This window comes from Chelonoidis abingdonii, chromosome 5, assembly GCF_003597395.2.
Source record: "Chelonoidis abingdonii isolate Lonesome George chromosome 5, CheloAbing_2.0, whole genome shotgun sequence".
Taxonomy (NCBI): domain Eukaryota; kingdom Metazoa; phylum Chordata; order Testudines; family Testudinidae; genus Chelonoidis; species Chelonoidis abingdonii.
Window position 1 is genome coordinate 100526012 of NC_133773.1, and position 22451 is coordinate 100548462.

Genomic DNA, 22451 nt, shown 5'->3' on the forward strand with positions numbered 1-22451 from the left:
CTTGGCAATATCCTTCACTCTGATATTTCTAGAAATTTCTACAGGAGACATCTATCCCAAGAATGATACTGAAAAATTGGTAGTATTGTGTGAGTGGATAAAAGTATGTGTATCAAAATAACTGCCTTACTCAGGGTATTGGTGGGCACCCTGATGATACAAGGTACCTGAATGTTTTCAAAGTTTGATGAGTGACATGTCTTTTGCATCTTTTTACCCACGAAAGCTTATACCCAAATAAACAGGGGTCGGCAACCTACAGCACGCAGGGCAGGCTGAGCCGCTCAGACCGCCGCTGCTCTGGGGTTCTGGGGTCCCGCCGCTGGTCCCACTCAGCACCTGCTCCTGGCCTGGGGGAAGGAACCCCAGACTGGCAGCGGGCTGTGACCCCAGCTGGCAGGAGCCAGCAGCCAAAACCCCAGAGCAGTGGCAAGCTCCACTCACCTCAGCTGCCGATCTGAGGTTCCAGCCAGTTAACAACTGATCACTCAGAAGCCTGTGTGTAGCTTAAAGTATCCAGACATTGGAAAACTCAGCAAGGAAAAGCAAGGGCAAGGATCACACTAAACTAATATCTGCATTTTAATTTAATTTTAAATAAAGCTTCTGAAACATTTTGAAAACCTTGTTTACTTTACATATAACAGTAGTTTGGTTATATATTATAGACTTACAGAGAGACCTTCTAAAAAATGTTAAAATGTATTACCAGCATGCGAAGTCTTAAATTAGAGTGTATACATGAAGACTCGACACACCACTGCTGAAAGGTTGCCGACCCCTGGTCTTTAAGGTGCCACTGGACTCCTCGTTGTTTTTGTGGATACAGACTAACATGGCTAACCCTCTGATACATGTCTTTTTCTAATTTCTTGATGGACTGAATGCAAGTGTCTGCCATCCATCAAGAAATTGGAGGATGAGAAACAGGACACAGAGTCAATCCAGCTTTCTGACTTATCATGTGTAGATGATCATCAGTCAAGGTCTCAGCAAATTGTATTACAAGTTAGGATGCAGTCAATACCTCTCCCTTCCACAGGCATACCCCATACCCTGAAACTTACGAAATTGTTTTATGTTGGCTACAATGTGTTATATGAATTACTTCTGTGGCAAAGTACTTGCTTCTCCTCTGCTGGCTCAGTCCCTTGTTGCCTTGGAGCCACAGGCTTGGGCAAAGGAAAAGTCCTTCCTGGTCACGCAGGGTCTGGCTGATCCTTTCTCAGTTAGTCCCTTGCTCTGTTTTTCTCTCCTTCTGGGAAGAGTGCAATCTTTCTTGCAGAAAGAGTTTCAGAGTCCTGCTGCACCTACTCGCTGGCAGCTACTCTACTTCTCTCACTCCCCACCCGCTTCCCTGCCAGGGAGGGGTTAAAAAGGTTCCCAGCAATTGGGGCCAGCTGAAGCTAATTAGTTCCCTGGTAACCCCTGTTCCAGCTGAACCTTATTTCTCCATGGCTATCTCCCCTCAATGCACAGGGAGAGGCCTTTTAACCCCTCTGGGACTAATTACTACCCCTCTCCTGGTAGCTAATTGTCCTGAGTTTGCCACATATCCCGCCCCCCTGCTCAACACTACAGGGTTGGGCTACTTGGGTCAGAGAGCAGTACACCCTCGACAGGCCATCCGCATTGCCATGTTGGGTTCCAGAGCTATATCGTACTGTGAAGTGGAAGGGTTGAAGCGACAGAAACCATCTTGTTACTCTCGCATTTTTGTCCTTGTTTTGGTGTATCCATTGCAAAGGGGTATGGTCTGTGACCAGGGTAAACCTCCGTCCAAGCAGATAGTAGCGGGGGCTTCCTATGGCCCATTTTACTGCCAGGCATTCCTTCTCCACTATGGCGTATTTCCGTTCCCTAGGTAGGAGCTTCCTACTGGGGAAGAGGACGGAGTGTTCGTCATCTTCGACCATTTGTGAAAGCACCGCCCCCAGCCCTACTTCAGAGGCATCCGTTTGTAGGATAAATTCCTTCCCTCAGTCTGGGGCTACTAGTACGGGGTCTGTGCAGAGGGCCACCCTCAGATCTGCAAAAGTGGCTTCGGCTGCAGCAGACCATTTTACTATGTCTGGGCCCCGAACTCTAGTCATGTCCGTTAACGGGCATGCCCTGGTGGCGAAATGGGGAATGAACCGTCTATAGTACCCCACTAGTCCCAGGAATGCTCTGACCTGTTTCTTCCGGAGTGGTCGGAGCCACTTCTGTATAGCTTCTAACTTGCTGAGTTGGGGCTTCACCACGCCCCTCCCCACTATAAACCCAAGGTACTTGGCCTCAGCTAACCCGATCAAACATTTGGAGGGATTTGCAGTCAGTCCTGCCTTTCTCAGGGTGTCTAGGACTGCTTCTACCTTCTCTAGGTGCGTCTCCCAGACGGGGCCATATACGATGACGTCATCAAGGTAGGCAGCTGTGCACTTCCCATGGGATTGTAACAGTTTGTCCATTAGCCGTTGGAAGGTAGCGCGGGCCCCATGCAACCCAAAGGGAAGAACAGTGTACTGATATAGTCCTTCTGGAGTTGCAAAGGCCGTCTTCTCCTTGTCGGCCTTAGCCAGGGGGATCTGCCAATAGCCCTTAGTAAGATCAAGGGTAGACATAAATCACGCCTTTCCCAGTCTGTCAATCAGCTCATCTATCCTGGGTATAGGGTATGCGTCAAATTGGGACACCTCATTCAGCTTGTGGAAGTTATTGCAGAACCTCATACTGCCGTCTGGCTTAGGCACTAAAACCACGGGACTGGATCATTGACTATGAGATTCTTCGATGACCCTAAGGCCAGCATCTTCCTGACCTCTTTCCTAACCTCCTCTCTCGGCCTCCGAGATCCGGTATGGCTTGACGTTCACCTTCACTCCGGGCTCTGTGAAGATGTGATGGTGGACCTCAGTAGTCCTACCTGGCTTTTCCGAGAACACATCTTGGTTGCGTTTGATCAGGCTGAACACTTCTGATCATTGTTCCGGAGTCAGCTCTGGGGATATTCCCACCAGGTTGGGCTGATTGCCTTTAGGGGATGGTGCCCCCAGCGCAACTACTGGAGCTTCTCTATCCTGCCAAGGTTTTGCAGATTTATATGGTAGATCTGCTCCAGCTTCTGGTGACCTGGCTGCCGGACCTTATAGTCGACTTCTCCTACAGCTTCTACTACCTCATATGGCCCCTGCCATCTGGCCAGGAGCTTGCTCTCCGCTGTGAGTATGAGCACCTTCACCCGGTCCCCCACCTGGAACTTCCGGGTCATTGCTTGACGATTGTAGTACGTCCATTGTGCCCCTTGGACCTTCTCCATGTGTTCGCGCACAAGGGGGGTGACTCGGGCTATTCGGTCTTTCATCTGCAGCACTTGTTCCACAATGTTTCTCCCCGGGTTCGGCTGTTCTTCCCAGTCTTCTTAAGCCAGGTCCAGTATGCCCCTGGGATGTCGACCATATAACAGCTCAAAGGGGGAGAATCCAGTGGAAGCCTGAGGAACTTCCCATACAGCAAACAGTACATAAGGCAGCAGGGCATCCCAGTCTTTTCTGTCACAACTAATCACCTTCCATAACATGTTTTTCAATGTCCTATTAAAATGTTCAATGAGGCCATCGGTCTGGGAATGGTAGACCGATGTTCTAAGGGTCCATATGTGGAGCATGGTACAGAAGTCCTTCATCAGTTTAGAAACAAAGGGGGTCCCTTGGTCCGTCAGGATCTCCTTAGGTATCCCTACTCTGGAAAAAATCTGGACTAATTCTTTGGCTATGGTCTTGGACATGGTATTCCGTAGGGGAATGGCCTTGGGGTATCAGGTGGCATAATCTAGTACTACCAGGATGTACTGATGGCCCCGGGCTGACTTCTCCAATGGCCCTACTATGTCCATAGCTATTCGCTCAAATGGAACCTCAATAATTGGCCAGAGGTACCAGAGGGGCCCTTAAGTATGGTCGGGGCCCTTAGCTCTCCCCTCCACTGGGACCCCATTTACCTCGACTACTTCCTTAAGAATGTTGTGGTATATGGGATCATTGGCCTGATCCTGACCAAAATTCCCGCGTGCGGTCCCTATTTTTCCCAATTCGGGGGGGTCCACCTCCGTCTCCCCCTCAGGGACAGCCCCTGGGGAACCCGGTCCAACAATTATTACCGCTCTGGGGGGGGGGGGGGAGTCCACCTCCATCTCCCCCTCAGGAACAGTCCCTGGGGAAACAGGCCGAACGATTGGGTTGTAGTTGGCCGACCCAGTCCTGCTGTCAGCTGAGCCCCTTCTTTCCCCTGCCAGCGTAGACTTCAGGTACTGGGTCAGGATCCTCGTCCCCCTCCTTTTATCCACCCTCCGTTCCCTCCAACTCCACCAGAGAGGTTCTTTGGGGCCACCTGCCTGTCCCAAGTCAGGATAAAGGAGGAGGGTTGGGCGTGGGGATAGCAACTCCACCCCGTAAAAAAAATCAACTTGCTACAGAAATGCCAACAATAGAGACTTTTACCCTGGAAAAAGAAGGGTCTTCAACTCGAAGATGCATGACACTGGGTGGTGAAAGCTGTGAGGAAGCCACTAAGCCGATTACCCTTCTTGCAACTAGGATTACCATAGGCACATGGAATGTGAGGCAAAAAGATGGGCTATACTTGGAACCAGCTAGAGAGAATGGCCCAGGATAGAAGACTCTGGAGATCTGTGGTCGGCGGCCCATACCCCGATTGGGGTGACGGGCATGAGTGAGTGAGTGAGTTCCCTCCGAGTTTTCCTGGACTTCCCCGGTGGGGAGAACAAATCCTGGCTAAACTCATGGAAGGTAGGGGGAGGGTCCTCTATCTGGGCCACACCCCCTTGGGTCCCAGGGTCCTTCTTTTCTTCTCCCTCGTCCCCGGGGAGTAGGCCATCAAACCCCAGGAAGTCTCGTCCGATAAGGACAGGGTAGGGGAGTTTCGGAACGACTTCCACCGTCAACTTAGTGGGGTTTCCGAGAACTTCTATGCATACGGGGATGGTCGGGTAATAGCTGACATCCCCATGCACACAGGATATTCCTGAGCGTTTGGCCTGGAATAGTTGGCCCGGCCTGACCAGCTTCCCTGATACCAATGTGACTGCACTTCCCGAGTCTATTAATGCTCTGGTCTCTTAATGGGTCTAGTGTATCTATGAGGGACCATCGCAACCCCAACTAGATTTATTAGCTCGCCTGGTCCCCCTATATCTCCCAGTTCACATTGCATAGGCTCTCCTAGATTAGGGCATTGGGCAGTAATATGCCCTAGTTCACCACAGGCATAACATCGGTACCCCACCTGGGGCAGCCCCCTATTTTTCGGGCTGCTGGGATTTATCCCCTGAGTCTTTCTCCCTACTCCTCCAGTCTCTCTGGGACTGCTGGCTGCTCCTCCGCCTCCTGCCTCCCCTCCATTTTCCGGCCTGGAGCTAGGGCAAACCGGGGCCTTGGCGCAGAGGCTGGTCTCCGATTCTGGCGCCTTCCTTCCCCAGTGGTCTGAGAAAGTTCTTGGGCTGCTAAGTGTCTCTCCACGAGAGCAACTAGTTCATCATAAGAGGAGGGATCATTTTGGCGGACCCACCCCCGTATGTCCGGCGGCAACCCCCTCATGTACCTGTCCAATACCAGGATTTCCATTAACTTCTCCAGCCCATGGGTCTTGGGGCGGAGCCACTTCCGAGTGAGGTGTATCAAGTCAAATAGCTGGGACCTCGGTGCTTTGTCATCCCGGTACTTCCACTCGTGGAAGCGCTGGGCCCTTATGGCTGGCGTCACATCTGCCCTCGCCAGGATTTCCCCCTTCAGCTGAGGGTAATCCATAGCTGCTTCTGTGGTCATGTCAAAGTAGGCTTTCTGGGCCTCCCCACACAGGAATGGAGCCAGGAGACCTGCCCACTGGTCTTGGGGCCAGGCCTCCCGCAGTGCCGTCCTCTTGAATGCAAGGAGCTATGCCTCTATATCATCATCTGTTGTCATCTTCTGTAAATAGCTGCTTGCCTGTAGCAACCAGGTCCCCTGGGCCCCATGCGTCAGCGTGGTCAGGGCTTACAATTGGTTCACTACTTCATTCAGGGTAGCTCGATCTTGGGCCGCCTGGCTCATCAGCAGCTGGTTTGTCTCCTGTTGGACACGTACTGACTCTTGCTGGGCCGCCACCTGTACTCTGGTAGCCTCTTGTTGAGCTGCAGTGGTCTGTATCAACGCCTTCACTACGTCCTCTGTATTTTTTTATTTATTTATTTATTTTTGTGATTTTACCTTGCCCTGAGATGGCTTGCCACAGAGCCTCACTCACTAAACCATCCCACTCCTAACACCATGTGTGGCAAAGTACCTGCTTCTCCTCTGCTGGCTCAGTCCGTTGTTGCCTTGGAGCCACAGGCTTGGGCAAAGCAAAAGTCCTTCCCGGTCGTGCAGCGTCTGGCTGATCCTTTCTCAGTCAGTCCCTTGCTCTGTTCTTCTCTTCTTCTGGGGAGAGTGCAATCTTCCTTGCAGGAAGAGTTTCAGAGTCCTGCTGCACCTACTCGCTGGCAGCTACTCTACTTCTCTCACTCCCTCCCACCCCCGCTTCCCTGCCAGGGAGGGTTTAAAAAGATCCCCAGCAATTGGGGCCAGCTGAAGCTAATTAGTTCCCTGGTAACCCCTGTTCCAGCTGAACCTTCTTTCCCCATGGCTATCTCCCCTCAATGCATAGGGAGAGGCCTTTTAACCCCTCTGGGACTAATTACTACCCCTCTCCTGGTAGCTAATTGTCTTGAGTTTGCCACACTTCCTAAAGAAACTGGAATCTTTCTAATTTAGATCAAAATGCTTCTAGACTGCAATGAAATTGATCAAAAGAAATCCACAAAATTATCCGAACAATGGATGAAAAAACATTAAGGACAATTTTTTAATTTAATGCTGACCTAAAAAAAGGACAGTTGAATTTTCAGTTGTGGGAAATTGGTATGCGTGGGGGCAAGGGAATAATTATTTAATGAAAACACTTGTGGATATTAAAAAAGTTAAAGCTTTATAGCCATTAAAACAAAATTGTCAACTTCGTATGTTAAAATATACAAAGTAAATTGCCTTAAATCAAACTCTAATAAATTCTCAAGAAGTTTCTTATTTTGCTGATCTGTAAATTTCAATTATCAGTAGAAATATTTTTTCAAAGATTTATGAGTGTACGGTAAAATCAACATGTATCAATAAAAATCTAATCCTTCCAAGCCTAACTATGAATCATAATGATAACTGGCATATTTATATTCTGGCCAAACTGCTGATACAGGGATGGTCAAAACCTTCTGAGAATGAAGCTAAACAAGACTACAGATCTGATGCCAATTAAGGCCATCTACCCAAATTATTGGTGGTTAGGGAATATTCTGTTTCTCTCCCTTCTTTCCCTCACAAAATGAAATTAACATGACCTCTCAGGATTAAATTCACAACTCCTAACTCATTATATTTATGAATGTGAGTTTTTAGACAGAAAAGCTGTTTAGGAACTGTTGTATAAATGCCATTCTCAAATAAATGTTGTGGTTCTATGCACCCCACCCCATTCCCCATCATCAACTGGAATTTCCTTGATTGTAGATTTTGACATTGCACTCTACTGGCCTCCTACCTCACTGCCCAGCTGGGAAAATGGAGGAAGTACAGACCTCTTTGTCAGACGTGGAAGCAACATATGGCCAGAGGTGAGCAGCCAGTGCAAGCAAGCAAGCCAACGAAGTAAAGTCAACAAGCCATTAGCCAAAAAGCTAAGGATTCTTCCTTTCCTTCACTTTTTTAGGACAGTGGCTTGCCTGATTTCTCCTCCTTTTAAGTTCTTGGATGAATCAGAATGAGATACTCTTCTTCTAAAGTCCCTGACATCACCCAAAGGGGTATGATTAGGTAAACAAAACACAACAAAAAAAACCCAACTCCCCATTCCAGCAATTCTGGGCTCTGAAATCTCACAGATCCAAAAATATATCTAGTCAGCGGGTCTATACATATTTTGATGCACTTCAGGTCATGGGTCAGTTTACAGACATTATCTCAACAAAACCTACAAAAGTCAAAGGTCAACAATAATTTTTTTTAAATGCAAGGCTAATAAAAAATTGAAAATAAAACAATACGAAAATACCAATCATACATTCACTCAGCCATGCAGGTAGAATAGTTCCTGTTCTACAGACAGATGCTTATAACTTCCTCTTTCATATTTTGGTACTCAACAGTTTGACTTGCACACACAAAATCTGGCTGAAAGGTTAGATTAACTTAATCAGAACAAAAAAGTCTTTTCCTTCTAAAAATCACAACTGTGTTGTTCAATATTTATACACAGGCCTATCTGCCTCAGAATCGGAAAGGGGTGGTGAGCGCTGCAGTGCAGTGGCTATTATAGCAACACCAGGGGGAGTATGGGGAGGTAGCTGTGTTAGTCTGTATCCACAGAAACAACAAGGAGTGAAAATTAATGGCATCTGCATCTGTAAATTTCACTCCATGCATCTGCGGGGAGGAGACTTTGGAAAAGGGAGATTAAGAAGCTGGCTGCAACTGACTGAATCACAATCTGCTTCCTGGCCTTCTCCAGGAACAGCATAACAATGTGCTGTCTCTTGTTTGGAGCTTCGTAAGGCTATGATTCAGCTCTCTAGTAATAATGACAATAATGGCAAAAGTAAAGAAAAGAGGCAGAAGAAAATATTTGCCACTCCCACTATTTATGGCACCTTTTTTAATAGAGGTGTATACAAACACACATGAATACCTCCACTGAATATTTCAGGTTCTGCTTTGTTCCAAACCACTGTTGTCACAGATCTAAATTATCTGTATACAAATACATTTTTTTATATGTTAAGTGTGCTAATATAAAAAAGTTCTTTCCCTCTCATCTCAATTACTGCTATTTCTTTGTTGAATTTAGTACATAGAACTGAGGTTAAAACTGTTAAATCCATATTGATATGCCCTATATAAAAGAATAAAAATGAAAGAGGACTACCACTCTTCTTTTCTCTTCACACCCAATATTAAGTTACTTTACAGCTATTTTGAAAAATATATATATACTGATTTTGAAAATTTTACTATGAAATATTTAGGAAGCATTGCTACTGAGACAGCTCCACCACCTTGCTCCCCAGAATATCAGGTGCAGTCTAAAAACTATTTATTTAACCAATTTCACTTTGCAAGTGATATATTCTTTACAAATCTAGGGGGATGCATGCTTTGTAGGTTCTGTAGGCCAAGCTTATTGCACACACCAGGGGCTCCTTGCAATCCTCCATTTCACTCTACAAGCTCTCTGTGTGCCAGCCTCCCATCCATCTCTATTTCAGGGACACCCTGCAAATCTCCTTAATCTCCTGACACAGATTGTATGTGCATCCCATGCCCCAGCAGGATCCCTCATTCTCCCCACTATGCCAGCACCTCTGTTCCTTTCCCTTTCCCCTCGTGCCCCAAATCAGGGCCCCCCATTCTTCTCATCATGCCAAGGGTTCTGTTGGTCTCTCCTCCCTTCCAACCCCCAACGTACCTTTCCTTCCCCCAGACTGGAAGAGAGTGGTGAACGACTGGCAACTTCTCTACCTCACCTGGAGTAGGCTTTGAGGAAGCAGGTGTGACATTCCCCCGGGTACAATCTGGACCATTGAACTGCTGTATCCTCTCAGTTCTCCAACCTGGGGTGCTTTTTACAGTGCTTCACTGTGGGAACAACCACTCCTGGTCTACTCACACACAGGTACAGCATCACGTGATGCAGGTTTCTCAATCCCATTGCCAGCTGCTTTTCAACTGAAGTGCGGAGGGGAATGTGTGTGATAGGGAGCCTGTGTATTGGTGGGGGGGGGGTGTAGGCTCTGAGAGGGAGTTTGGGAGCAAGAGGTGGTGTGTGGGGAGGGCATGCAGGCACTGGGAGGGGATTGAGAATGTGTCGGCATGCTCTCTTGGGCCCCATCTACACGACGCGTGAAAATCGATTTTAGATACGCAATTTCAGCTACGAGAATAGCGTAGCTGAAATCAAATATCTAAAATCGAGTTACTCACCCATCTTCACCACGCCGAATCGATGTGCGCGGCTCGCCATGTCGAATCCGGAACTCCGTTTGTTTTGGTGGAGTTCCGGAATCGATGTAAGCGCGCTCTGGGTTCGATATATCCCCGTCTAGACGAGACGCGAAATATCGAACTCCAAGCTTTCGATTTTAACGCGCCGAAATGGCGCGTCGTATAGACGTGGCCTTGTAAATTCAGACAGCCGCAGGAAGCAACCAGTCCTAAGATGGGGGAGGCGGCAGCCTTGACCTCAGCTCCTGCCTCCCCCATGGGTTGTCAGTGTGGACACCTCTGCTGTTTCATCACCAAAAGCTGACTTTCAGCAAAAAAAAAAAAATTGCCAGTGTACATCAAGCCTAAAAGTAATGAGATTACAAAGGAAATAAAAGGTAAAACACAACTAACGTCTAAGGTATGTCTTTACTAGCAACGTTAAAGTGCTGCCACTCTTGCGGCATCAGTGCTAGGAGACAGCTCTCCCAGCACTATAAAAAACCCACCTCCACGAGGGAAGTGGCCCCCAGTCCTGGGTGCACTGCCTACGCTGCCACTTGACAGTGCTGAAACTTGCAACACTCAGGGGAGGGCAGGGTTTCACATTCCTGAGTGAGAAAGTTGTAGCATTGTAAAGTGGCACTGTAGACAAGGCCTAACTTAACAAGCTAAGTGAATTAAAAGCAAAGGTTTTTTTCACCACATGCTTTTTTTCAGTCTTTTACTGGCTGAACACCTCTTCAAACAGGATTCCCCCTCTCCTATACTTCAGGAGTTGTTGACACCATGAACAGAGAGAAAAGGAGGAGTGCCCTAAGGCGTTGTCCTCTCTTATAATCTAATCTCTTGTGCTAGAAGCATCTCCAGCTGTTTCACAAAACCTGTTTCCAGCTAAGTCATGAATGAAAGTCTGTTTGGAGGGAACTTCGAACTGCTTCTTTGTTCAAGATGTAGGTTTTCTCACTCACACCCTGTCTCCTGCTAAAGAATGGCCATTTAACCAGTTGATCTCGCTGAAACCTGGGTCGGGTGTTGGTTAGCCTGTCTGTCTCTGAGGAATTGGTCTGTGGGCACTCCCCAAAATTACAACATACTTCAGTAACATTATGCAATAAAATCTTATAACATCACACACAGTATTGCCACACATATTTTAAAAGGACAATAATATTCAGCAGATTATGAGTTTTCAAATGATACCTCACAAGGCATACTTTGCACCAAATTTATTATAATCCTGTAAAAGAATAAACATAGGGGTACAGACTGCCACAGCAGGACATTAGGAAAGAGGAAGGAAGGAAGCAAGAATGAAGCCTTCTCTTGCCTCTCCCTCTGGCTACACCCTGATGGCCGAGTATTCTACCCACAGCTCCCAGAAGGGAAAGCAATTATTTCTCGTTTGCCATTCAGGTGTCAGTATATTAAAGTCCACTGGAAGGATGGGCAGGAGTGTTGTTATGCTGCCAGATGCTAATTGGTGGCATTAACAGAGGACAATGGCTCAATGTGACTCCTTTTTCTCCTCTGTCAATGTTCCAACAGTCCCCCAAATCAATAAAGTTCTGGCTACTGATAGTTAGAGCCTCCCCAGCTTGGTGAAAATGAGCGAGTAAGTGAGGGTAGGGAAGGGGAAGAGGGGATGGAGTGAGTGAGGTGGGCGTCGACTGCTCAGTTTTGTACCATTAGAAAGTTGCAATCTTTAATTCACAGAGGGCACTCCATCAAGGGAGGAATGCAAGTACAGATAATTTTTCAAAGATATTAGTTCTCTTAGTACTTAGTCATGTCAGGTAAATTTTTGAGCTCTGCATGAGATTAATGACTAGAAGTGGTCTCAAATTTGGTTTTAAGTTTCATACACAAATGTGGACCAACGGTTCTCAATAAGCCCACCCAAAATAAGCATGATTGATCAAAAAAAAAACAAAACCCCAAGAAATAATCAGCGGCAGAAATTTGCATCTAAACATCATGATGCTGGGCAAGGCTTGAGCAAAGTCTGTGGAGCACAGAACAGTCCTAGGGAAAAAAAAAAAAAAAAGCAGACCTACAGACAAGTGGAAAAAACATATGTTTTTACTGTGGAGGCCTCCAGTTCATACACAGAAATGGCCTTAAACAGCATAGCTTTTAACATACAATCTCGGGTGGTATGACTGCTATGGTAATTTTAAATCACTCAGAGAAATTTGAAAGAGGACATTTAAGTGACCAGAAATATTGATTCTTTTAAGTCTATTTCACATTCTATTTTTCAAACTGCATACACTCAAAACATTTCACTGTTACTTTTTTTGTTTTGAAAGACTACAGATCTCTACAGACTGGAAAAAAAAACATTTATAGTTCAAGTAAAATAATAATTCTAAAGGAACTTACATTTTGAGCTTTGTTGACTACACCGTACTAGGTTCCCTATGGTGAGTCCCTTCACATCTTGTAGAAACCAGCACTGATGTTTACATTCATTGAAGAGTTTGTAGATATCTGATATCTTGCTTTCTTCTTGTCAGGAAACCATATTGTTGAACACACGAATCAGGAATCAGTTGGTGTAGGTGCACTTTTTTTTTTTTATAAAGAGAAATAATCAAAATACAAATAAACCACTGTACATAATTTTCCAACAATCTAATAACATTGAGCAAATTTAAAGACCAGATAATATAAGTTCTTTTACAGTCAGGTATTCTAACATTTACTGACAATTACCCTGGCACCTGTGCAATAAGCTCAGTCTGATTTAACTCACTTTTCTAAAGGACAAAGATAACTCTGAATTCAGCTAAGGATCTCTAGTCACTAATTTAGAAAAATCTGAATTGCATTAGACATAGGCATAACTCACCAACCATAACTGTAAAAACAGAACAGAGTTCAAACTAGAAATAAGTTTTTTCATTTGGTTCTTATGTCCTCACTGTAGCTCTCAAGCTGTCATGAAAGTGTGATGGTCAGGAAGAGATTCAGCTCACCATGTGGGGAGTTAAGCAAACAGGGAAACTGTGGTGCACAGAAATCAGAATATATCCCTTACAGCCAGAGTGATTAAGCTTTTTTATGCTTTGTCTAGATGAGGAAAATAGTGCATTTTTCAGTCAAGTTAGCTCAACAGCCCTAATGTATCTACATTAGTCTTAAGTGGGGTTTTCAATAGAGCTAACTTAACCCGTTGAAAACCCCATCTAACACTAATGGAGATATTTTGGCATAAGGCTAAAACTGGACCTCCTAGACTGAACTAAAGCGTTAAATCATGTCTACACTGGTGCTATGTGGCGTTTTCAATCTAGTTAAATTAGTGGACCATGACTATGGAGATACAGTCCTAAGGCACACTGTGGAAGTTTAAACATTCTTCCACAACCATTGTTATGGTTGGTTGGTTGAAAGAGGAGGACTGATGCCCTAATTTCCTAAAGACACTTTATGGAATTCTTAAGAAGATTATCTACACATTTGCACCAAAGTATGTTGAAATTTTTCTAAGTATAAGGAGAACTTTGATTAAAACATAGAGCATATTTTACATAACTCAGTCCTTAGCAAAGAGGAAAGCATTTACAAAAGTGATGAAAGACTTGACAGTTTACAAGCTCCTGACGTTACCATCCCAATCTTGTTGAAAATGTAGTTTCAAAGTAGAATCCAGAAGATTTCTGAAACATTTCTATTAATTTAGCCAACAAGACTCATCTCTAATATAAAGATCAGAGGTTGTGTCCAGAACAGGACGAAGAGGTTGGAGTATAGCTGATGGACAAAATCCTGAGTTCTTTTCTTTTAGCACTTAAAATTGATTATCCCGCTTTCTAACCCAAATTTATGTTTGTGAAACAAGCTGTCACAGATGCATCGAAGTGGTAGAAAATAAAGTAAAACCATCGAAGACTAGACATATGAATTCAGAATGCTGTCAATTTTTAAAAGACCTTAACATACTGATCCAGCCAGCTCAGTCAACCATGTTTTCAAATTTGTTTTGTCAAAACTTCCTAACAGAGTAAGCGCTAAACAATCTCGGGTGGTAATGGCTAACTATTCCAGAATAACTCCATGTGTGGACAAACTTATTCCAGAAAAAGAGTGCCTTGGTTCCTATTTAAATTAATGCATTTTGAAAGTGGGGTAAACTAACAGGCACACGGCACTCTTATTCTGGAATAAGACTGTCTACGGATGGGGTTTATCTACATGGAACTTTTAGTGCACAGGAACAGGGTCCACACGGTGACAGTGCACAGCAGACTAGTGTATTTTACATTCACACCCCAGCAGGCTGCATCCTAAGGCTTGCTCTACACTTAGAAGTTAGATTGACATAGCTATGTCAGTCAGAGGTGTGAAAAAAACACAACCTTGACCAACATTGCTATGCTGATCTAACCCCCAGTGCAGACACAGCTATGGCAACAGAAGAATGCTTCTGTCTATAAAGCTACTATCATTCAGGGAGGCGGTATTAATTAGGGTGACCAGATCGCAAGAGTAAAATATCAGGACACATGGGGGAAAGGGGTGCACAGCCCTAGGAAGCTGCAAGAGGGGCGTACGGCCCCTGCTGCAGCCCCTACCACAAGCCACAGGGCAGGGGCGCAGGGCCATGGCTCCAGCACCTGGCTGAAGCTGTGGGGCAGGGATGCATGATCCCAGTTCCAGCTCTGGCCACGCTGCCAGCTCAGCCCAGTTGACAGTTACCTCACCTCTCAGAAGGGCCAGTGAGTGCACCCAGTGAAGGGGGCAGGGCGTGGGGGAGTGTCTGAAAGGTCTGTGGGGGAGCACTGGGCTGTGAGGGGGTGGAGGGTGCTGGGCAGTGGAGGAGGTTTGTGTGTTTTGGGATGCTAGGCAGTGGGAGGCCTGTTGGGGGGGCACCAGGGGAGATGTGTGTGTGTTGGTGCTGGGCAGTGGGGGTCTGTGGGGCGCTGTGTAATTGCAGTGGTGGGATTATGAGGAAGGGCAAGACAATTACAAATCCCACAAGACTCTATTAATATATTACCATTATCCAGTGATTCAGTTACAACATGGTTCTATTTTGTAACACAGTTAACATCCCACCTACAGTACAAAACAGAACTGTGTTATAATTGGGTCCCCAATAGTTTAAAATGGGGCTGATGGGCCCTAAAGCCTTTCCTACGTTTGTATTTTTGTTAAAATCTTCCACCAATGCAATTGCAACACTAGTGTAGTCTGGCCTCCAGCATATATTTGTGCTTCCATTATTACGCCCACTGGTACCACTACCAATGCAACAATGGGGAAGTTTATCAAAAATGAAAGCGTTGACAAGGCCAACAATAAAAAAAACAACTGGGAAAATAAATACATTCTGTGAGGGAAGAACATAGAAAAGGGGAATGGGGAGAACCATAAAGAATACTGTAAGTGTTTTTAAGAAGTTCTTTGCTCCTAGTTGAGTTTGTTTCTCAACCGTGGAAAAAATACATCCCTGAATGCCATAGGTATGCCAACCTAACCCCCAGCGTAGATGTGGCTAGGTTGATGATAGGGATGTAAAATAGTAAACGGCTAAACAGTTAACTGATAAGCATTAGCTTTTCCAGTTAACCCAGCTTAATCATTAATTCCGAGCCCCCAGACAGCTGGAGCAGCCCTAGCCCCAGCCCCGCCAGAGAGAGCAGCCACCAGGCCACGCCAGCCAGCCGGCCGACCCAAGGAGCAGCCCCTGGCCCTTTCCCTTTAATGAGTTAATCATTTAAACTATATAATTTTAATCATTTAACTGGTTAACCTTTTAAACAATATTTACATCCCTAGCTGATGGAAGAATGCTTCCACTGACCAACCTACTGCTACTTAGGGAGGTATATTCCCTACAGAGACAAAAAAAATCTCTTCCATCTGTGTAGGAAACATCTAGAAAATGACACTACAGCAACACAGCTACAGCCAGTAGTGTAGACAAACCCTCAGACTGCTATGTTAAATAATGCTTTTATTTAAATGACCCTTTTGAAATTAACATGTCAGTGAGATGAAATATATGGAGAAGGAACCAACTGACTTCTTTGCTAATGTTATTTTCTTTAGCTGGAGGCTAACTTCCAGTAGGATTTGTATTCAGGTTTTTGTTTTATTTTTAGTAGGGTTGCCACCCATGACTTCAAGTTAGGTACAAGTCAACCACAAGTTGTAATGAGCATGCTGAAAAATATATCACAGAGGAGGAACTGTAAATGTCTAAAAACTTAGCACTCAAGTTGTTTACGTTAGTTAGAACAAGTTTAAAGTAAGGGTAGGAAGGAGTTAAGGGAGAAATATTAAGAGTATTGAAAACAAGAGTGCAATATTCCCATCCAATACTTTAAATCACATCTCTACCAAAATCAGCCATGTTGCAGCACATAATTACACTCTCATTATTCCTGTAATGCAAGTCTAAAGCATATATTAAAATCATGTTTAAAATGGACAAAACATAAAAATCACATTGTAAACAAACATGAGATTATTAAAAACAAAAACAAAAATGTCTATAAATACTATTTGCTTTAAAATAAATTAGTATCATTTTGTGCATTGTTAGTTTTGCTTTAAGGTTATCAAGCATTCACTTTTTGAATTGAGAACACGGCAAACAGCTATTCCTTATACTTTGTAAGGTTTTAAAAACAAATTAGTGAAACATTTCCACTAGTTATACATGTTCAGAATCTTTTCCACAAAAAAATAAACAAAAAAATCTATATTTTGGGGTGAATTTGAGTAAATCTGAATCTTGCTATAGCCAAACTAAGTGTTTGGAAACAAGCTGTAATAGACCACCCTGACATGGCAGCTGTTATGGTGTGAGGTAATTTAGGGTATGGAAGTTTGGAGGACCGATAGCATCTACACATACTTCTAGATTAGCAAGAAGAGAGTGAATCTTGTCAGGAATTTTGGTATTGCAACTGGCTTCCATGCTTGTGCACCTTTCCAATCACTTTGATGTGTGGTCATGAGGTATATTACAAGTACTGCCAGCACCACTGTAATACCTAGATTTGCTTGGAGGCTCACAAATGGAATCCTATCACTTGCCAGTGTTGTTTGATTTCTGGTTTGCGTAACCCCAAAGAAAATAAGTGTAGAAATGTAAACAGGAAGGCCATTTTTGCCATGAAAGGTGCAGAGTAGGCCTTCTTGCACTGGTTTCATTACATTAGAAATGGAATGCATATGTCCATACTGTCCCTAAATCAATTTAAACTCCCAGGGATACAGTTACCATTTTGAACTAGAGTAACTTTTATTGATTTAAAATAAAAGAGCCTTTGATGGGCTATCATTCCTGTGTGGCAAAAAGGCAGTTACTAACTAGTTAAGAAGGTCCTACTCCTAGTGCAACTTTGTGTACAGCCAAGAACTTGTATACTGCACAGGATCCTTCCGCACCACTGCAGTGCTAGCGTCAACTAAAAGTGTAGGTGGTGCAGTTGCTCTGTTACAAGTTCTTTTATTCCAGAATAATCACTCTGCTTTAGAAATGCACTAGCTCAGGAAAGCTTTTATGCTCAAATAAATGTGTTAAGTCTCTAAGGTGCCAAAAGGTTCCTCCTTGTTTTTCGCTAATAATTCCAGGGCATCCAGTCAATTTCCCAGTGTAGTCAAGCCCTTAGTCAATTAGTCTGCAAAGTCCGGCCAGCGGAGCCCCATCAGGCTGCTCAGTGTTTCCCATACGGGTACTAAAAGATGGGAAACCTTCCACCCCACAGGAAGCGCTGCCTCGGCGATACTCGCCGCCGCAGGCAGCTCATCTCCAGCGCATTTGGGACTGGGATTCTTGCTCTGTTTTGTCATTAATTCTGACTATGCTCGGTGGCTGCTGCACAGCCCCCAACGCAGCGGCAGCACCGAGCAGGCTGGTGAGTCCAGCGGGCTGATGTGCAGGGGCCAGAGGAGAACCCCCGGGCAGCCCCGTGTGGGAAGGCGGGCGACACAGGACGGGACGAGGGCAGTTCCCGGTGCCCCTTTGGCCAGGGGACGAGGTGGGGCGGCCAGCAGCGGTGGGAGGGGACGAGCGCCGCGACGCATCTGCCTGTGCAAGTAGAACAAGGCCTCGCTCTGCATAAGAGCCCGGATCGGCCAGCCCCGGAAGCCGGGCAGCTCGCCCCCGTTGGGAGGCGGAACAACCACCCCCAGGCTCCTCCCCAGCAGCCGCGGCCCCTCACCCAACCCGCGCCCGGCTCCCTATAGCGACCCCGGGGCCGTCCTTACCTCACACAGTTCCGACGTGGCGCAGCCCTGAGCGGCCTCAGCTGCTCGCTGCCCAGGAAAAGGAGGCTGCTCAGCAGCGGCGGCAGGAGCGGGGGCGGGTCAGGCGGAGCGTGCGCCACGCCGCGGGGACACAGTGCCGCTCTCCGTCCGGCCGGGGAAGAACAGCCCAGGAGGCTCCGCGCTTCCCCGCGGGGCCTGGCCCAGCAGCGCCGCCCGCCGCGCAGCCCCGCCCCGCCCCAGCCTGGGGCTGGCAGGAGAACCCGCGCCCAGCTTGTCTGCGAGAGGAAGCCAGAGAGTCGCCAATTGTCTGACTGAACAAAAGGGAGGACCTTTGCCCCGCCCCTTCTTGGAGCCCTTGACTGGCTCACTCCATCTTCTTCCCTCCCTCTGTCGCTTGCTTTCCCCCAGGCTTACTCCCTCGTTCATTTTCAGGGGGCTGGAGAGGCTCCTTTTTTCCACTGGGTGTTGGGTTGAAAACTGAACACCTGACCAGACAGAAAGTGTGAAAAATCAGGACAGGGAGTGGGGGGTAATAAGAGCCTATATAAGAAAAAGTCCCAAATATTGGGGCTGTCCATATAAAATCAGGACATCAGGTCACTCTACTACCGCAGGGTGAACCCAGGCACAGACAGGCAGGATCCAGGCTGGAGCCTCTGAATGTGGGGATGTTGGGAGTACTGGCACGATGGACGAGCGAGTGCCTTTCCAGCCTGGGTCTGACTGTGAGCCTCACTGTCATTTGCTTGGTTTCTCCCTGCCAGCCCTGCAGAGTCCAGATCCCAGTGCAGTGGAGCTTTACTGTTGTCTGGCCTCTTCCTGGTAGTGAAGTATCAGAGGGGTAGCCATGTTAGTCTGGATCTGTAAAAACAGTAGAGAATCCTGTGGCACCTTATAGACTAACAGACGTTTTGGAGCGTGAGCTTTCGTGGGTGAATACCCACTTCGTCAGACGCAGGTACTGGCTTTAAGGAAATAAAGTCACTATCATTTAAAAATCATATATTCTTATTAATTCATTATAAAAGAGGGAGAGAACTGACAAGGTAGCCCAGGTGTGGTTTGGGAGGAGAGTAGGGGGAAGGAAAAGACCACTAAAAAAATTCAAAGTAATAACAGCCTTTTGGTTGGGCTGTCCACGGGGTGGAGTGGGGAGGTGCACGGAGCCTCCCCCACACGTTCTTACACTTCTGGGTGAGAAGGATGTGGACATGATGAGGGTGAGGATGGTTATACAGGGGGCTGCAGCGGCACTCTGTGATCCTGCTGCTGTTCCTGAAGCTCCAGAAGACACTGGAAGCATGTCAGTTTGATCAGGCAGCTGCCCCAGAGTTGCATCCCACCACCTCTGATCTTCCTGCCTACACCTCTGATCTTCTGCACCACCTCTCATCTCAAGCATCTTTTTGTCCTCCCGTTCACTGGCATCTTTTCTGTAAATTTGATACCACATCCCTCCACTCATTTACATGAGCTCTTTCATTGCCGGCCACTTCTATGATTTCTGAGAACATTTCGTCTCGCATCTTTTTTTTCCGCCGCCTTATCTGAGATAGCCTTCGAGATGGAGTAAGGAGGCTTGAAAAATGTGCAGCTGCATGAGGGAGGGAAAAAAGGGAGAGAAGTATTTAAAAAGATACATTTTACAGAACAATGCTTATACTCTTCACGGTGAACAACACTATTCACCTTACATAGCACATGTAATTCACTACAAGGTCGCATTTTGCATCTTAATATTGAGCACCGCAGCTCTGTGTAGAGATCTCACAGACGCCACGTCCAGGCAGCCAGAATTCGGCTTGCATGCGGCCATGGTAAGCCATTGTCTTCTGCAGCCTTCATATAGCCAGTGCCTTCCTTACCAAATAGCAAGCAAAGCCTGTTCAGTGCTGCTTCTTCCTGGTTAACATACAGCAGCAAAACCACCCCCCATCCAATTCTCTGGATGATCGCTTTACCCTCCTCCCACCACATGGCTGGTATCATGGAAGATCACTGCAAAACACCCCCCTCTTCTCCCCCTTCCACGCGTGGCTTGTAGCAGGGAAGATCCCTGCTAGCCAAACGCGAAAAAGCTCAGCGCCAACTACATCCCGGCCCCTTCCCTCTGCTGGCTACCTGCGCAGAGGATTTCTTTTAGCAACAGGCACAAACAGCCACGAAGAATGCGCATGTCTGTCCCCTTAATTTAAATCTGGATATTCAACCAGGTTACCCCTGAACGATATCACTCTCCTGAGGATAACACAGCGAATAGAGAACGGATGTTGCTTCAATGCCAGCAAACACCGGGACCATACGCAGCTAGGCTTTATGCACACATGATACCAGAATACTGCTACATGCATCATGTGGTCAAGATGCTCCTACACGATGGAGGACGGTAGGCTGCCCTCCAAAACCTTCTGCAAAGGCTTTTGGATACCTCCAGGGAGCGCTATGGAGAGTCCTCTGGAGTATTCCACTCCATCCCACGACATGTTAACAGACTTCCAGTAACTGTACTGGCGCCTGTAGATGCATCCCAAGTCCTCAGGGCAAATTAATCATTAAAACGCTTGCTTTAACCGATTTATATAATTACAAAGGTACACTCACCAGAGGTCCCTTCCATGGCTTCATTGGTGGATAGTGGCCTTTGGGAGAGCTGGGAGGGTTAATCCCGTCAGGCGTGAGAAAAAGCTGCCTGGCTGTTGGGAGACGGAGTGCTACGCCTTTCTGCAAGCTAGTCTTCCTCCTTCCTCCTCAGTCTTCCCTCCCGCAGAATCCTCAGCTATGGCCTGAGTATTACCACCCCCATCTCGGAATCACGGACAGGGGGTGTGGTAGTGTGTGGACCCCCCGAGATTGCTATGCGCCTCAAGTGTAGAAGCAGCATGTTTTCGGCCCTGCCCCTGACCTTCGTTTGCTTCTTTTGATTTTCTGGTAGGCTTGTCGGAGTCCTAACTTTCACACGGCCACTGTACTGAGTCCCTGTGTGGCCGTCTGCTGCATTCATGGCCTTGGAAATTTTTCAAATGTTTTGGTCATGTCATCTTTTGGAACGGAGTTCTGTTAGCATGGACCTCTCCCATACCAGTGATCAGATCAATACCTCCCATTGCAGTCCATGCGTGGAGCTCTTTTTCGATTCTCAGAAGACTGCATTGTTTGCCTGGTGCTGAGTGAAGTCTCTGCATGGTCCACTGTGCTGGACTCTCCACGCTGGCCAACAGGAAATGAAATGCAAAAGTTCACCAGGCCTTTTCCTGTCTACCTGGCCAAATGCCATCTGAGTTCAGATGGCTTTCCAGAGCGCGTTCACAACGGTGCACTGTGGGATATCAGCCCGGAGGCCAACACCATCGAATTGCGCCACACTAACCCTAATCCGACATGGCCAACTACCGATTTCAGCGCTACTCCCCTCGTCGGAAGCGAGTAACAGAAATCGGTTTTAAGAGTCCTTATATTGATATAAAGGCTTCATTGTGTGGACGGGTACAGGGTTAAATCGGGTTTAACTCTGTTACAATTCGGATATGAAAACATGTAGTGTAGACCAGGCCTATATTATATGTCTCACTGGATGTTTCTGTAGCATCGTATTTTAGGAGGGGGGAAAAAGGGTAACCACATTACAGTATGCATGAACAATAGGAAAAATAGTATCTATGCCATTGTGGCTGAGCAGAGATTAACATGGAGTGAGGAAGCTGTTTATGTTTCCTGATTGTAAGAAAATAACCTGATATTGTGCATATTTGCAATATGGCCTAAAGTTCTACGGTGCTGTAAATTAGGGTGATCAGACATTCCTAATTTTTAGGGTTTGTTCCCACGTCGCGATATTTCTACATCTCTGGTCGTTGTTTTTTTGCTCCGCCGCATGGACTCCCGCTTTTTTTTCTCTACCGGCGTGGGACTCTGCCCCCTACATGTCTCGAGTATTTTCTTCATCCCATCTGGTCAACCCTAGCTGTAAAAAAATATGAAGTAGTGCTGTTCTTGAGAAACTTGTGGCAATTATATTAACATTTTTCATCTTAGTTAGTAATAATTCTTAACAGTTGGTTTAGGGTTGCCACCTGTTCAGTTTTTCCCTGGATCACCCTTCTTTTTGAGGTAGCTGTCGCTGGGAATACTCTTGTAAGGGTGTTCAGTAACACTGACAGCTGTCCCTTTCTGAGGTAGCTGTCT

At 46.2% G+C, this 22451-nt stretch overlaps 1 protein-coding gene across 6 annotated transcripts in view; it reads right to left on the reverse strand.

The window, feature by feature from the left end:
- N4BP2 (NEDD4 binding protein 2) overlaps window positions 1-18388 on the reverse strand; it is a 72392-nt gene extending 54004 nt beyond the window's left edge. For 5 of the 6 annotated variants that reach the window (XM_032781908.2, XM_032781907.2, XM_075066509.1 and 2 more), the window contains exons 1-2: window positions 18275-18388; window positions 12426-12609 (exon numbers count right to left, since the gene is read on the reverse strand). The gene's annotated coding sequence lies outside the window, so the exon portion shown is untranslated. The remainder of the gene's footprint in view (window positions 1-12425; window positions 12610-18274) is intronic. The other variant, XM_075066508.1, reaches the window with a different exon arrangement.
- Between the last annotated feature and the right edge of the window lie 4063 nt (window positions 18389-22451).